The 18,434-nt window shown below is 46.5% G+C and overlaps 1 pseudogene; it reads right to left on the bottom strand.

The window, feature by feature from the left end:
• Positions 1 to 6,304: 6,304 nt before the first annotated feature.
• LOC107109072 lies at positions 6,305 to 8,729 on the bottom strand (annotated as a pseudogene).
• Positions 8,730 to 18,434: the final 9,705 nt, after the last annotated feature.

Raw genomic sequence — 18,434 nt, 5'->3', positions numbered from 1 at the left:
GTTTCCCATCAGTCCCCTGTCCTGGATTCAGCCCCATACACTACGTGCCACTCCCTCCCCTGGGGTCTCCCAAGCATCAAGAGCAGGCTTGGGGGGGGGGGCACGGGCCACAGCAAGAAGGAGAATCTGACCAGATCCTTTCCGTGCATGTGGCAGGGACCCCACCGCCTTTGGGATCTCAATTTTACCATTACCACTTTTATGCTATATAACTTCTCATTCTGAGCTTGGACATGAAGAATTAATACACATTCCTACAAACCTTTATAAAAACTGATAATGTGCCAAGCCAATAGTGAAAATAATTTCATACTGAGGTCTTGAAAATATGAAAAATAATTTCATACTGCGGTGAAATGTTCAGTTGAGCAGCAATGTGTTAAGGGTGCGGCTATAGTGTATGTCTCTTAGAACTGAGTTCTGCATTTGCCTAGACAAAGAGCATAGATAGCCATGTTGTTCCACAAACATGTAAACCTTTTTATTGGGTTTCTATTGATTCTTCATCTACTGTGTCATCTGCAAGTAATCTCCAGTTTCGTTAATATAAGGACTCCAGTGTGTAGGTAGACCCCCTTGGACTGGCAACCCTAACTGAGAAGCACACAATGCAGAATGTAATGGGGCTGAATATTATCTTTCTTGACTGGAGGGGGGGGCTTTATGCTGATGCCCTTGGGCAAAGGAGGAAGAAGAGAGGTTTTGCTCTGTGCCCAAGAGGGATAGGAAGGGGTCATATAACTTGCACCTCACCTTGCTAGTTTGAAGAGCATGTTTCTTTGGGGAGAGGAGGACATGTGTGTGTTTCTTGCATAGAATTATGGTGTAGTGGTTAGAACGTTGGACTAGGATTGGGGAGATCCAAGTTCGGATCCTTACTCTACCATGAGAGCTTGCCGTGTGACTTTGGGCTAGTCACACCCTCTCAGTCTGGCCTACTTCACAGGATTGTTGTGAGGACAGAATGGAAGAGAGGATAATGTTATGAGCTAGTTTGGATTCCCCTCTTGGGAGGAAGGTCCAGGTATAAATGAATAAATAAATATTTATATTCTGTGCCAACTGACCCTAATTCTTTCCCCAGAGTCTAAACATTCACATCACTGAAAAGCAAGCATATATTCTCAAACTGATTATTTTTCTGGATTTGGGATATTTTGGCAAGAACTACTTTATTGTTGGAAGGAAAGTGACCAGAAAGTGACAGAAGGTGCATGGAAAGGAGAATGTGACTGGGGCTGCTTCATATGCTTACCTGGGAATGTAGGTCATGGGTCACAGTGAGACAGCTGAAGAAATTATGTGGGACACAAACTCACCATCTGAACCTTGGAGCCAGCACACTGACTAGCAGATGCTCTTCATAATTGCCTAGATTTCCGTGATCTTTCCGAGTATGAACCAGCTGAGATCCTTTGACTGATTGTTTCAGGGATTCAGTCAAGGAGCTTCAGCATGCAAAGCAGGTGTTCTCCTGCTGCCCCCCCCCCCCACACTCTGTGGTCACGAAGGTGGATTTCGAGGAGCCATGCAAAATTCTGCACAGACGGATGGTGATGAATCGTGTGAGGATGGGGAGTGGAGTGGGGTGATTCTTCTAGGTGACGTGTGTGTGTTGGGGGGGGAAGGTGGATACCGGCAGTGCCGGCCTGAAATCCTGTTCCCGTACCATGCAGCACAGTTCTAAAGTAGAGTTGCATCTTTTTAAGGCCATTGATTTCTATTACCTGAGAAGGGGGTAGCCGTGCTGAGGATTGCACTGATAATCTATCAGTGCCATTTCAGAAATAGACGGTTTTATTTCATGATGGATGAGATCGGAAGCTGATGGCTCTGCACAGGCACAGGGACCCCACTGCCTTCTCGCACCCCACGCAGTAGCTGCCACTGGGCAGCGGGAGAGGGCAGCCCAGCCGGGCTTTTGCTGTGCCTGCGGGGAGCTGATGGCCCCCTGCAGATGCAACTCTGCGCTGCCTCCTTGTGCCATCTGGTTCAAAACAGGCAGCAGGAGAAGGGCAGGCCAGCCAGGAGTCATTTCTGTTTCTGTACAAGCGGCATGAGACTAGAGATGGTCTCATATCGTTAGACTCATGCTGCTTGTAAAAGAAATGTAAGGTGTGAATGGGGGAGTGGCCTATGAGACACAGGGACAGGGCGGCGGCAGGGGGGGGGAAGAGTCCAAGGGGATCTGTCTGCTGTTGACTTACCTTCAGCTTGGAAGCAAAGCAAGGGAACGGATGGCCCTCTCAGGAAACCAAGGGAAACAGCAGACAGAAAGCAAAGCAGAATGCTGAAGAAAGGGAAAACAATGCAGAACCAAAGAGAAAAGCTAACAGACATGCGTGGTGAGAGCGGGGCAAAAACACCCGTGCATAATGGACCCATGTCTGGAACGGGTTTATGCTTCTCCCCGCCCCCCTCCAGAAGCTGGGAACATCCAATGTAGTTTTCAGTGACCACATGGTTATCCAATCAGAAATTCAGATCTAGGGATTTCAGTTTGTTCTTCAGAAGTCATGATTTGCTTACTCATTTGGCAAAACAGACCTTTTACATACCTGTATTTGAAGCAAAATGCCCAAAGCCCCCCCCCCCCGTGGCTATTTATTAAAGCAATATGAAAGGTAGCTTAACACTGCTGTTTATAACTTGAAGTTTAGATTTACTTATTTTTTTAAAATGTGAAATGTTTCTTCCAAGCTTTGAAATTTTTCGTGGGATAAACTTAAGCCTAACTCACTTTTAGATCCTTAATTTGGAAGCATCATAACTGCATTGTGGATTCTGTTTTTCTGACTGCTTGGAAAATTATTGTGTATGGAAAAAACGTAACATTATTAAACAGATTGTACCAAAGTGTGTTATACTGATTTTTATTAAATAAACTTGCTTTATTTTTAACTAAAAATTATGGTTGCTCTATCTGTTACAGTGTATTTGTAGTGCTTATTGAAACTGTAGACATTTGAAAATTGTTTTATCAATTCAGGCTAAATCTTCTTGCAGGGATAAGAGAAGTGCAGGTCTTATTGCTACCAGCAGAGAGCAGTGAGACAAAAAATGACAAGAGAGCCCTTCTTGTGTGAAATTTTGCTCATCTTAAATATTACCATAATGCTTGCCATTATTTCATTAACATTTTGCTCTGGGCCAGGTTTAGCTTGAAAGAATTTCACCATTCAAGAACTTATCCCTATTCACAGTTTTTTTGGAGCTATCAAAAATTCTGAATGAATCATATTTACATTCACAAGGAGGGAATGGAGTCCTGTACTCTACTCTTCTCTCCACGGTGTATTGTCTTCCCCAAACAATGTAATATTGCATTTTTGCTTTTGTGCACATCCCTTTTTGAAGGCACAGGAAGGGAAAGCTCATACTATTGATTGTTGATCCTCGTAGTTAACTGCTAAAAGAGCAAGAGTTTAAGCCCACGCAGAAGAAAACTTTTCCTGTTTGATCCCAAATATTTGGTGGCTGCAAGATGTATTCCAGTCTGCATAGTTAGAAAACCCGATTGAAGTGATGACTTCACAAGTTGTTCCAAGGCTGATTCTTGGCACTGAATGCTAGTGCTGGGTCTGGGTCTTAGTGAGTTCTCTTTCTCTTCCTCCATTGCTCAGAGTAATTCTGAAATATTATTTGAAGGGGATTGAGCAACAGTCAGTTGTCTAGCTCAGGAGCCCAGCACATTCCAACGTTTTTCCTGGACACTGAAGGCTCTTAAGCCCTGTTGCTTTCAATTGAACTTAACTTCTAAGTAAATACACTTAAGAACAAAATCTTAGTCCCAAGTGATGCAGCTTGCAGGTCCTCAAGCTCACAATAGTATAGCTAAAAACAGCTAAGGGTGAGTATTTATCCAGACCTGGAATGCTTGCATTGTATGTAAAGTTCTGCATTTATTTATGCTTTCGGCTTGTATCCCGCTCGAACCCCAAGGGGTCTCTGAGCGGCTTACAGTTACTGTTTATCCCTATCTATGGCCACATATAGTCAGGGGTGGGGACTGCCCTACCAGCACCCAGTGGAGGAACTTCATGGGGATAACAGTATGTAGGAATTATGGAAGTAAAAAGCAAAAGATTCTGTAGTTTAATCAACTTCACGTAGGGCGTAGCTTTGGGTTTTCATTTCCCATTCAACTCAAGGCTGTAGCTGACAGAAGACTGAAGATAATGTACCTGGCACCAGACAGAGGTGCATAACCAGAGCATAGATCCCTGCCCCAGATCTCATAGAACTGAAATTTAGCCATTGGGGGAAACAAAAAAGGAAGGGAACTGAATTGTTTGTGATTAAGTAATGATTCACTGTAAACTTAGATTGCAAGCCAGTTTGTTTTTAACTGAAATCTGAAAAGTCTATCTTTGGCTTTGGCTTCTGGGGAAGAGTGTGAGTCGCTGCTTCATGTGTGAGCAAAAGCAACTGCAATAAAAACTGAGTCAGCACTACGCTGACTTGCCAAAAGGGTCACATGCTTGCACATTGTCTGTTCAGGGGTTATGCAATCTTGTCATTTTATTCATAAAGCAAATCACAGTGCAATCCTAAAAAGAGTAACACCAAATCTAAGTCCACTGAATCCAATAGAATTAGAAGGGTTGACTCTCTTAGGACTCCACGTTTAGTAGCTCAAGTACTTTTTACTTCGCAAACTGAAAATCAAGGCTTCTAAAAAGCCTTTCTATTACATTTGTATTCCAACCCCCTTCCTCCAAGGAGCTCAGGGCAGCATTCACAGCTCTTCCTCCTTCTGTTTTATCTTCACAACAACCATTTGAGGTAGGACAAGTTGAGACTGACGGTGTTTGCAGTAAAGAAGTGCTACACACACTGCTGTTGTGCAGAGCTGTATACAATTTATTTACACTATTTACACAGTCCATCAAGGCTTAGCATTCGGCTTACACTCCAACAAAATGCTTCGCCAGGCACCAAGTATCCATACAGGCTTCAGACTGTAAGAACTGTACAGAATATATACACACACATAGCCAATCACTGAGCAGATGCTGAGTCATAGTGACTCCCGCAGTAGGCTGATGCAACCAGTACATCATGTGATCATGTAACTGTCAGTTTAGAGCATTCTGATCTCTGTGACAGGCTGTCATCTTGCATGGCACTCAATTTGCAGATGCTAACAGAGACTTGACTGGCCAGAGGTCACGGAAGGAGCTTATGGCTGAGGCTGAGTGGCAATTAAAAGCAGGGTCTCCCTGTCCTAATCTGATACTCTGTACCACACAGAATGCATAAACTAGCTACCATCTGTACAAATGCGATTCAAGCTCTTTTGCTTTCCTGTTAGAAAATATACCCCCGTGCTATAAGGGCCAGAACGCTGGTCTTGGACAAAGGACTGCTGCCATCAAATCACAGCAAGAATATGGAAATCAGTGGGAAGCCCTTGGTAACCCCCCCACCCCCTTTTTATTTAGCAGGACTATTATTAATAAAATAAAATAACTCTCTCTGTGTTTACCTGACTACTGAGGAGGAGGGACTGAAAACGTAATAAGGGCACAGTTCAGGGAGTGGATAAAAGAGTTCAGAAGTGGGTCCTGCTAGAAAACTATTAAGCATATTTGGTTTGAAACCCTTTCCCCTCCCTAAGTGTAAGCAGCTACTCTGCAGTGGCCCAGTCTATTACACATCAATACTGCTCACACAGTTAAGCAAAAATATAGTATGGTGATGAGAAATGGTCACACCAGGAGTAAAAGTATAAAACAGTTTATTTTGTCAAATAAAAAAGAAGCACAAGTTGACTGCCAAGGAATATTGTTTCTATCAATCAAGAGCTTATGAACAAAGTAAAAAGAGAAAATAACTAACAACACTATGCAGTTTGAAAGCCTATCTGCATCCAAATCACAAACCACTGCCATTTTATCCCTTCCCCCACTATTTAGACTTTTGTGGTTGTAAATGCAGGACTGATACCAAATTACTTATTGCCATGACCTGAAGTTCTTCACACTGCAAAAGAAGTTTAATCCCCTCCCTCCCACACAGCCCTGCAGTTACTACTGCCTTATTTCCTCACTAACTGCTAATTTCACATGGATTTGTCTAACAATATGCAAACTGTCATCTCTTAAGAGGGTTATTATTCTGCTCAAACAGTTTATATAAACATTGGTTTCCATACCAGGAAAGTTACAGTTCATACTAGCTTCTCTCTCACACACACACACACACCCAGGAGTTATCACTCCCCTTGCTTCCTGGGCTCATATTCCACCAACACCCTGAAAATATTCATCTTTGTTCCAGGGATCCAGGGACAAAGGATGTCTCAGACAGATATGGTGGCTCCATAGCTGCCTTGATCTTCTGCTATATGTGGGTTTTGCACTTCCTGGTATCCTCTGTTCTTGCAACGCCAGACCCTGTAAACAGCCATAGCAATGGCTATTGCCAAGACAGCAATCATTGCCACTGAGATTCCGGCAATGGTGCCCCCAGTTGGTCCTGAACTCAACTGTCCTTGGAAAAGGTGGGCCATCTCCATTTCATCTGTGGCACTGGCCAATCTCCAGCTCCCACTTTGACGTATTTTCACCTAGGCCTGGCTGTCATCAGAGCTCACAAGGATGGTTTCAGGACGACTAGCATTGGTGGATGGCACACGTAAGAAGGGTGGCAGCTTGACAGGAGCTAACTGCTGGCCAAAAACTGTCCCAGCGTGCAAGCAATAGAGGATTTGACAACCATCCCTCAAATAGGCCTTGTGTTGGCTGTATCCAGTTGGGCATTTCATGGGGAATTTGGTAGGGGAGTCCTGGTAGAAAAAGTCCCGGAGGATCCCAGGGCTCTGTCCTCTCAGCAACCCAGCCAAAGGGTTGCCAGTCTGGCAGCTAAAGAAGCCACCAAAGGGCACTGCAAAGCGAGATCCCATCTCATAATCGCTGCTGATGCACACCTTGAGGTTATCAAACAGGACCAGTGGGGGAAAGTAGGATGGGCAGGCATCGGTCCTGGAAACAGGGTTCTCTTGCCCAGTACTATACAGCCCTCCAAAAAGGACACCTGAGCCCTGAGGCACTGTTCCTGTAGCAGCACACCAGTAGGCACTGAACTGCACTGTGCTGGCATAGTAGCGGGTGCCACACACAGATTCGCAGCAGCTAAAGAATAGCCAGCAGGCATGACACTGCTTGTGAAGCGAGATCCCATCTCATAATCGCTGCTGATGCACACCTTGAGGTTATCAAACAGGACCAGTGGGGGAAAGTAGGATGGGCAGGCATCGGTCCTGGAAACAGGGTTCTCTTGCCCAGTACTATACAGCCCTCCCAAAAGGACACCTGAGCCCTGAGGCACTGTTCCTGTAGCAGCACACCAGTAGGCACTGAACTGCACTGTGCTGGCATAGTAGCGGGTGCCACACACAGATTCGCAGCAGCTAAAGAATAGCCAGCAGGCATGACACTCCTTGTGGCACTCTGTTTGGGGTTTGCTAGTTGTACGTTCCTCTCTGTGCAGCAATACAGAGGAAAAGTTGGCAGGACAAGAGTAGCCGCCAGTCAGTGGGTTCTGGGTACGGTAAGTCAGACAAAGCTCTTCCATGCTCCTGCCAGATACACTACGGCAGTCCTGGAAGACTCCACCAAAAGTGAAGTTGGTGTTGGGTTTTTGGCAGGACCCATCATCCACATTAGCCTGGAAGCTGAAGTTACCCGAGTCAGGCTCGACACAGCCTGGGTGGGTGTTGACAGCAGAACAGAGGCGACTGACATTTTCCACCACAGTGGCCACTCGCCTTACGGTAGGTCTTGGTAGTTTTGGCAAGGCCTCAGGGGTGATGAAAAACAACAGAGGCAACCCAGCTTTACCTATAGCCACCAAATGGTTGGGAATGCCCTCCTGCCACTTCTGGAGGGTGATGCCAGGAAAGAAAGGTACACTGCCCCAGCCTTCACTCTTGGAATCCACAGTGTTCTCCGAATAGCTCTTAGTCATCTCATCTTGGATTTGCACAGAGTCACCAATTCCCACATTGATCTTGCTGAAAAACATGGCAGACGCTGAAGCAGTGACTCCACCTTTCTCTGTCTCTTTACCCAGCACAAAACTGTGCTTCACCTGGTCCTCTTGTATCAAGCTGGCTCCAGCTTCCAGATCTGTGAGGACATGTGCGCCATAGTTGAGAACAAGCATCTCCTCTAGGTACTCAGATTCTGCTCTGGTTGTTCTCCAACTGGTTGCCAATGCCCACAAGTTGGTGGCGGAAGTCCTTCTGGAAGGTGAAGGATGGACGAGCTTTCACGGAATAGATGTGCTACCGTGCCTGCACCCATGTGGTGATCGTTTCATTGTAGACATTGTGCATCTTGGTTCTTCTGGGAGCTCTCTGAGAACTTGCCGTTGAGCACAGAAAGGAAGGAAGCCTCACCATTGGTGGACTGAGCAAAGGCATCTGCATATGCCATCCAGTCCTCAATAAGCCCCGAATGCACTCACAGTGCTCTTCTTGTGGGGCACCACAAAGACATCATTAGGAATGAGGTATTCACCATCTTCCGTGGTCCTGCACAGGGAGTAATTGAGGCTCATCACTCGTCCCATCTCCACAGGTTGTCCCAGCCACCCACCACTAGCAGCACTTCCAGCACATTTAAGCCACCAGCAGCACTTTTACAGGTCTGGAAACCAATATCATCCAATCTTGTGTCCTCTGCCCTCAGGAAAATCAGAAGGGGCCACAGCCAAAGAGCCATTGCAGAGGGAGGGGGAAAGCACTAACTTGCCCAATCCTGGCAAAAGTGGTCTCCAGCTCTTTTCTTCCTTCCACAGCTGCTTTATCTTTCTCAAAGGCACTGGGCTTGTTTCACACTGAGATTGCTTCCTCTAAATAAAGTCAATGTTTTTTTTTAAATGGGAGCAGACAAAGGGGTGAGGGGAGAGCTTCAGCTGTCCAATCCCTTGGTGGAAGGTAAAACCTGGCAGGGTCTGCCCAGCCTCAGGGGATTTTATGAGTCACGGTGTCACCTGACTTCATTCTGCTCTCTCCACACAAAAAGAAACTAAACTTGCTGACACTTTCCTTTGATGTCGTTTGTAGTACAGCTGGCTCAAATCCACTTTGGAATTTCCATCTCAGTAGCAGAAAAATTCCAATCCCAAAGAAGGGCAATGCCAAGGAATGTTCAAACTATCGCACAATTGCACTCATATCACACGCTAGCAAGGTCATGCTCAAGATCCTACAAGCTAGGCTTCAACAGTACGTGGATAGAGAACTGCCAGAAGTACAAGCTGGGTTTCGAAGAGGGAGAGGAACAAGAGATCAAATTTCCAACATTTGATGGATTATGGAGAAAGCAAGAGAGTACCAGAAAAACATCTACTTCTGTTTCATTGACTATGCTAAAGCCTTTGACTGTGTGGATCACAACAAACTATGGCAGGTCCTTAAAGAGATGGGAGTGCCAGACCACCTCACCATGTCTCTTTGTTAGCTATGCTGTCATGGGGGTTGGGATGGTCCTCCTCCAGGAGGGAGGGGATGGGTTGCTTCATCAGCATACGTGTCAAAGAAGTTTAATGACACTGAACGGAACTGGTCTATGTGGGAGAAGGAGGCGGGGGCAATAAAACTCACGCTGTCCACTTGGAGGCATTTGTTAAAGGGAGCGAGAGTCCTGTTCGAGGTGTGGACTAACCATAAGAACTTAGAAACACTCAAAATGCCTCGGTGTCTCAATGCCAAACAGTTTCGATGGGCAGATTTCTTTTCCAAATTCCAGTTCACCCTTCATCACTTCCCGGGCTCGGTGAATTTGTTGGCGGACGCCCTGTTCCACCTACCCCAACACAATAGCCAACGGGAGGTGTTCCTGGACTCGGTGTTCACGCCTTCCCAGCTGGGCAGGGCAGTGATGACACGCAAACAGGCACGCCTCACTACTCCACCCCCTGTGATGATGCACACTTGGCACAGTAAGTTCGCCTCCGCGTTCTCGGAGTACGACAAAGCAGTTCTAGATGCAGAAGGTGATTTTGAACTGTGGGACGATAGCTGTTGGTACCGAGAACATAAACTGTTCCCTCCTTGCACTCAGGGGGGAGGTATTACAAGCGGTGCATGGCTCCAAACTGTCGGGACACCCAGGATTTGTTAAGTCACTTCAACTCTTGCAATGACAATTTTGGTGGCCTAAAATGCGGAAGGATTTATCTTCTTATGTCCAATCCTGCCAAATATGTGCCATGAGCAAAGCCAGGCCGGGGAAACCCCCGGGACTGTTACACCCACTTCCGACTCCAAGCCAACCCTGGAAGGTTATATCCATGGATTTTTTAACCGATCTCCCACCGAGTAAATCGATGACTGTAATATGAGTAGTAGTTAATTTATTTTCTAAGCAAGCACATTTCATCCTATTTCCCTCAAGTTATCAATGATGTAGCAGTAGAACTGGATCTGCCTAAAAACTTGAGGAAATTGCATTCTGTATTTCATTTCAGCCTCCTAAAAAGGGATTCTGGTTCCAGCGAGTGGTGTCCTGCGGCACCGGTGCCCCCTCCTATCATGATTGAGGACGAGGAACATTATGAGCTATCTAAAATATTGGACTCTAAGATTAAATGAGGAAAATTGTTATATCTGGTGGAAGCGGTAGATTTCGGTCCCCAGCACCTGGAATAGGTAAAAGTAGGGGATATTCGGGCCCCTAGACTGTCGCGTCAGTTCCATCATGACTCCCCGGACAAGCCGGGGAATCTCCCAGAATGACCTGGAGACCTCCCGGAATGGGCAAGAGATCTCCCGGAATGGGCGGGAGAAGTTGATTTTTTTTCCAAGAGGGCAGTATGTCAGCTATGCTGCCATGGGGGTCGGGATGCTCAGTCAGAGTCTGGGTAAATTGCTTTCACATTCCTGTTTATGCTTTGCCCGAAAAGCTTATCTATAACGATGTGCAGGTGGGAGTGTGTGTTGTCTGTCTTTCCAGGCAGCCGTGGGAGCCGGACAGTTCCCAGCTTCACCTAGAAACAGTTTGCTGGCTTTAGCCCACGCCCGGGAGGGTGCCTAATTGGCCAGCACAGTGGGGGTGGGGGTGCATACGAATGCCCTATATCTTATTATGTCCAAGGGACAGCTGCCATTCTTAACAGTGACTATGTTAATGCATCTATAGCTCTTCAATAAAAGTATAACCTTTCCTGAAAGTGTGTACTCCGTTGTTGGCTGTGGGTTCTGACATTCTTGAGAAGCCTGTATAAGGGCCAAGAAGCAACAGTTAGAACCGGATATGGAACAACTGATTGGTTTAGCATAGGAAAAGGAGTACGCCAAGGACTCCGGCTCACATATTTTTGTCTTAGCTCAGGAAAGATGGCCCCAGAGCAAAACAAATTGTTTGCTCACAGTTTTAATGCCAGTAGCTCAGAAAGTAGAATTCTTGCTCACAAGACTCCACTGCTTAGAGTGAGTGTTGGTTATGGCCACTGTGTGATACAGAGTGTGGGACTGGATGGGTCATTGGCCTGATCCAGCATGGCTTCTCTTGTATTCTTATGCCTTATGATGAAGCAGATAATTGGTCCATCAAATTCAGTATTGCCTATTCTGGCTGGCAGCCACTCTCCAGGGTCTCAGACAGATGTCTTTAACGTCACCTACTGCCCCTCATGGATCACTGCCTTGTCGTGGCGAGGGGGCTTGCGCAGTTCAATGAAGCTGTGGGCTATGCCGTGAAGGGCCACCCAAGACGGACAGGCCACAGCAGAGAACTCAGACCAAGCGTGATCCACCTGGAGAAGGAAATGGCAACCCACTCCAGTATTTTTGCCAAGAAAACCCCATGGACAGTATCAAAAGGCTAAAAGATATGACGCCGGAAGATGAGCCCCTCAGGTCGGAAGGTGTCCAATATGCTACTGAGGAAGAGCAGAGGACAAGTACAAGTAACCCCAGAAAGAGTGAAGCGGCTGGGCCAAAGCCGAAAGGACGCTCAGTTGTGGATGTGTCTGATGGTGAAAGGAAAGTCCAATGCTGCAAAGAACAATACTACATAGGAACCTGGAATGTAAGATCTATGAATCAAGGTAAGCTTGACGTGGTCAAAAATGAGATGGCAAGACTGAACATCGATATCCTAGGAATCAGTGAACTAAAGTGGACAGGAATGGGCGAATTTAACTCAGAAGACCATTATATCTACTACTGTGGCCAGGAATCTCGTAGAAAAAATGGTGTGGCCTTTATAGTCAACAAGAGAGTGCAAAAGGCAGTACTGGGATACAATCTCAAAAATGACAGAATGATTTCTGTCCGATTCCAAGGCAAACCATTCAACATCACAGTAATTCAAGTGTATGCCCCAACCACTGATGCAGAAGAGGCTGAAGTGGACCGGTTCTATGAAGACCTACAACACCTCCTAGAACTAACACCAAAAAATGATGTCCTCATCATCATAGGGGACTGGAATGCTAAAGTAGGAAGTCAAAAGGTAACTGGAATAACAGACAAGTTTGGCCTTGGAAAGCAAAATGAAGCAGGGCAAAGGTTAACAGAGTTTTGTCAAGAGAACACACTGGTCATAGCGAACACCCTTTTCCAACAACCTAAGAGGCGACTCTACACATGGACATCACCAGATGGGCAACACCGAAATCAGATTGACTATATAATTTGCAGTCAAAGATGGAGAAGCTCTATCCAGTCAGTAAAAACAAGACCTGGAGCTGACTGTGGTTCAGATCATGAGCTACTCATTGCAAAATTCAGACTTAAACTGAAGAAAATTGGGAAAACCACGAGGCCATTCAGGTTTGACCTAGATCGCATCCCTGATGAATATACAGTAGAGGTGAAGAATAGATTCAAGGGTCTGGATTTGATAGATAGAGTGCCTGAAGAACTATGGACAGAGGTTCGTGACATCGTACAGGAGGCAGCAATCACCACCATCCCAAAGAAAAAGAAATGTAAGAAAGCAAAGTGGCTTTCTGATGAGGCTTTACAAATAGCAGAGGAAAGAAGGAAAGCGAAAGGCAAAGGCGAAAAGGAAAGATTTACCCAACTGAACGCAGATTTCCAGAGAACAGCAAGGAGAGATAAGGAGGCCTTCCTGAATGAACAGTGCAAAGTAATAGAAGAAAACAATAGAATGGGAAGGACTAGAGATCTCTTCAAGAAAGTTGGAGAAATCAAGGGAGCGTTCCATGCAAAGCTGGCCATGATAAAGGACAAAAACGGTAGGGACCTAACAGAAGCAGAAGAGATTAGGAAAAGATGGCAAGAATACACAGAAGAACTATACAAGAAAGACCTCGATGTCCTTGACAACCACGACGGTATAATCACTGACCTCGAGCCAGACATCCTGGAATGTGAAGTTAAATGGGCCTTAGAAAGCATTGCTAACAACAAAGCTAGTGGAGGTGATGGTATTCCAGCTGAGCTATTCAAAGTCTTAGAAGATGATGCTGTTAAAGTGCTGCACTCCATTTGCCAGCAAATTTGGAAAACGCAACAGTGGCCACAGGATTGGAAAAGGTCAGTATACATTCCAATCCCAAAGAAGGGCAATGCCAAGGAATGTTCAAACTATCGCACAATTGCACTCATATCACACGCTAGCAAGGTCATGCTCAAGATCCTACAAGCTAGGCTTCAACAGTACGTGGATAGAGAACTACCAGAAGTACAAGCTGGGTTTCGAAGAGGTAGAGGAACTAGAGATCAAATTGCCAACATTCGCTGGATTATGGAGAAAGCAAGAGAGTACCAGAAAAATATCTACTTCTGCTTCATTGACTATGCTAAAGCTTTTGACTGTGTGGATCACAACAAACTATGGCAGGGCCTTAAAGAGATGGGAGTACCAGACCACCTCACATGTCTCTTGAGAAACCTGTATAAGGGCCAAGAAGCGACAGTTAGAACCGGATATGGAACAACTGATTGGTTCAGCATAGGAAAAGGAGTACGACAAGGATGTATATTGTCACCTTGCTTATTTAATATATATGCAGAGTACATCATGCGAAATGCTGGCCTGGATGAATCACAAGCGGGAATTAAGATTGCTGGGGAAAAGATCAACAACCTCAGATATGCAGACGATACCACTCTAATGGCAGAAAGTGAAGAGGACCTTAAGAGCCTCTTGCTCAGGGTAAAAGAGGAGAGCGCAAAAGTGGGCTTGAAGCTCAACATCAAAAAAACTAAGATCATGGCATCCGGCCCCATCACTCCTTGGCAAATAGAAGGGGAAGCTGTGGAAGTAGTGACAGACTTCACGTTCCTGGGATCCCAGATCACCGCAGACTGTGACAGCAGCCATGAAATTAAAAGACGCCTGCTCCTTGGGAGGAAAGCGATGGGGAACCTAAACAGCATGATAAAAAGTAGAGACATCACCCTGCCAACAAAAGTCCGCATGGTCAAAGCAATGGTATTCCCAGTAGTCATGTATGGCTGCGAGAGTTGGACTATAAGGAAGGCCGAGCGCTGAAGAATAGATTCTTTTGAACTATGGTGCTGGAGAAGACTCTTGAGAGTCCCTTGGACTGCAAGAAGATCAAATCAGTCAATCCTCAAAGAAATCAACCCTGACTGTACCCTGGAAGGCCAGATAATGAAACTGAAGCTCAAATACTTTGGCCACCAAATGAGAAGGGAGCACTCACTGGAGAAGACCCTGATGCTGGGAAAGATTGAAGGTCAAAGAAGAAGGGGACGGCAAAGGATGAGATGGTTAGGCAGTGTCATAGATGCAACGAACATGAAGTTGAGCAAACTTTAGAGGACAGCGGAAGACAGGAAGGCCTGGCGTGATCTGGTCCATGGGGTTATGAAGAGTCGGACTTGACTGTGCGACTGAACAACAAACAGCAGAAAAAGAAACCAAACAGCCCCTGGTCAGGGCATCCATTGATTTTTTTTTTTACCAAAGAACAAGTGAAAAGTTTTGTTTTCTAGGCTTCCCTTGTCACCTTGTACACCAAGGAATTCTCATGTTTTGTAAATCCTTCAGGCAAATTAGCTCTATCATTTGCAAAATAAATCACATGCTTCAGCTTAACTTTATACCTACACAGTTGCTGGACTAGGGTAGGAGCAAGCAAGCACAGAATGGCCAGCGAGCTAATGGAAAGTGTGGTGGTTGATATTTTTGCAGGAGTTGGATGAAGGGCATGACCTCTTAGATTTCACTTGTTGCATGGGGGAAAAAACATTGAAGGCTTCCCTCGAGAGAGAGGCAGTGTGTGCACCAATTGGCAGTTTCCATAGGGCTGCCAGGGACCCCCTTGGCCAATGGGGTGGGGGTGGGGGTAGGTTTGTCATCTCCAGGCTGGGAAACTCCTGGAGATTTGGGGGATGGAGCCTGGGGAGGGCAGGGACCTCAGTGGGGTACATAATGCCACAGAGAGCCCACCCTCCAAAGCATCCCTTTTCTCCAGGGGAACTCATCTCTCTAGTCTGGAGATGAGCTGTGGTTACAGGAGCTCCCCAGGCCCCAGGTGGAGGCTGGCCTCCCTATGTTACCAGAATAGAATCTGAATTGTGGAGGCCCCTGCTTGTCAGAATCATAAGCCATTGCAAGCTGATATACGACAAGGCCTTAATTTACGTAGATCTGAGTATGTCCCCCAGTGTGGATGTGCCTGAGAGCAAACAACCTTTGGAGAATCACTGAGCCTTTCCCTTCAATAATCAGGCAACTGATCTTCCTGAGCCCCAGTGACAAGGTCAGCAGCCGGGGGTGGGGGTGGGGTCCCAGGCCTCCTTATATAGCTGATGTCGAAATGACAAACAAGGGGCACGTGGGAGGGAGTGGCTGCCGAGGTATCTGTGCCAATTGTTTTCAGACTGTGTTCCAGAGACCCTCAGGACTCTTCAGTAACAACATCTGTAATGGTGGACAAGCTTCGCTGAAAGAACTCATATAGATGACCAAAACTAGCATAGAGGAGGAGGAGGAGATTGGATTTATACCCCGTGGCCCTGGCAGCCAAAAGGTGTCTCAGAGCGGCTTACAAACTCCTTTCCCCTCCCCTCCCCACAACAGATACCCTGGGAGGTAGGTGTGGATGAGAGAACTCTGACAGAAACTGCTCTTTTTCAAGAACAGCTCTTGTCAGAGCTACGGCTTGCCCAAGGTCATCCAGCCAGGTGCAAGGGGAGGAGTGGGAAATCAAACCCGGTTCTCCCAGATTAGAGTCCACGCACTTAACCACTACACCAAACTCTCTCATTTTCAGGTATCTTGATCATCGGTATCCTCTGCTATGTTGTGGTGAGAAGCATTTTACCACACATCAGGAGGAAATGTGCGGAAACTGGTAGTTCTATACGGCTTGCCCAACTTTACCAAATATTTCCCTGCCAGTCATTGCCACAGGAAGGTGTGTGTGTGTGTGTCATGATACAGTAAGTTCAGTAAACCTAGTTGGCCTGGTCAGCATTCTGCACAACAGGAGGCTGAAGTTGGTTCCCAGGCCCCCGGTTCTTTATTCGTTTCTTATTCATTCCTTATTTGTGACTTATTCATGAATTGAACCAAAAACATTAAAAAGAGTTTGAAAGTTCTGAACCCCAAAATAAGGTTTGGACCACCATAAATCATACACCCCCGTGTTCAGGGGACTCTCCCCTTCGAGAGGACATATCCTGCTTCCTGGTCCAAAGCTCACTTGCTGTGCCAGCTGCTCTAAAGTGGGGTGCCTCTAGGAAAACTGCACAGACAGACACTGGGGCCAGGCTGCACCCTAAAACACTCTTTGTTGGACCACCCCAAATCACATCCCCACACTCTGGAGACTGTCCCCTGCAAGAAGACATAACAGTGGTGCCCGGTCCAAACACTGGTTCGAGTGCCACAAGCTTCTGTTTTGAGTGCCTCCAAGAGGCCTGTAGTTCAAAAAAGATTTGAATAAGGAACTGGAATGACTCCATGCCCTCTGCACCCTAAAATAAGGTTTGGACCACCACATATCTGTCAGCTAGCTGCCATGTTTTGCTTGTTCCCGTCTCTAATCCTGGCTTGCTCGCTGCTCTGCCGCTTGCTGTAAACAATGCTTGGGAGACCGTGGGAGCCAGTTCTGCCAGACGGCACTATCTGTCTGGCCTTGTGAAGGAGGGAGGGCTTGCATTCCACCCCTGGTGTGAATCTTTCGGCTCTCATGAGGCACTGCGACTCTCCCGATTATCATGTATCCTCCCGTCGGGAGAATTCCCCCACGCACTCGAATTTCATTTGCTTAGCCATTTGCCTCGTCCTACTATATGTAAGGATGTTTCCGCCCCATGGTCATTCCTAACAATAATCCTGTGGATAGGGTACCAGTTTTGTAATCTAATAAAGCATAACGCTTCCTTGGAAACGTGTGTGGAGATTTACTTGCTGCAGAACCTGACAATATCATACACCCACACATTCAGGGGACTCTCCCCTTCAAGAGGATATATGCTGTTTCCTGGTTAGGGTTGCCAGCCCCCAGGTGGGAGTGGGGGATCCCCCAGTTTTGTGATATCCTGCCCACTGCTGGCCAGCAGGGGAAACCCCGCCCCAAACAGCCACAACCAGGCATGACGTCCTTGACGTGATAATGTCACATGGAAGGGATGTCATCACGCTGGGGACATTGTGCAGCAATGCTCCGGTATTTTGAGAAAAACTCATAGAGTTTTGCCTAAAATACCAGAGCATCGCTGCGTGATGTCTCTGATGTGATGATGTAACTTCTGTGTGACGACATCATGTCAGGGACACTGTGCATGTGTTGGATCCCCAAGCATCGAGAATAAATCCACGTTTTCAGGAAAAGCAAAATTTATTTCAAAGCGTTGAAGACATACTCAAACACGTTCTTTGTTAGAACTGGGGATACACAGTTAGGTCAAGCATAATAAAGGAAATTCAAACAGATACAGATCCAATGAATAGCATTCCCGCTGGCGGACTAATGAAACGGTTGCGCGCCCAGTCCATGGGAACCAGGCAGAACATCAGACAAAACACAGGTGCAGTACTCATGAGAAAAGCAATAGGCAAGCATTACAGCATCTTCTCCCCCACACAACCTCCAGCAGTTATCTTGTGCATTCCAACGCAGGAGCAGGATGATAGAAAACAAGCCGGGTGCAACAGGGAAAGGATATGTACACAGAGGTCACAGAAAACAGAATGGCAGCTTGCTGACATACTGCCCCCCTTAAAATACACTTACAACACACCTCCCGGGTCGGGCGGGAGATCTCCCGGGCTGGGCGGGAGACCTCCCGGTTTGTCCGGGAACCTCTTGTGGAAACTACGGATCAGGTAAGGGGCCCGAATATCCCCTTCTTCCACCCATTCGCGGTGCTGGGGACCGAAATCAACCCATTCGATAAGGTACCAGAGTTTACCACGTTTCAATTTACAATCAAGGATATCAGCGATCTCAAAATGTTCATCCCCTTCCAAAAT

The sequence above is a fragment of the Gekko japonicus genome, unplaced genomic scaffold (assembly GCF_001447785.1).
Source record: "Gekko japonicus isolate JY-2015 unplaced genomic scaffold, Gekko_japonicus_V1.1 scaffold2932, whole genome shotgun sequence".
Lineage (NCBI taxonomy): Eukaryota > Metazoa > Chordata > Lepidosauria > Squamata > Gekkonidae > Gekko > Gekko japonicus.
This window is presented reverse-complemented; position numbering and strand designations above follow the sequence as displayed.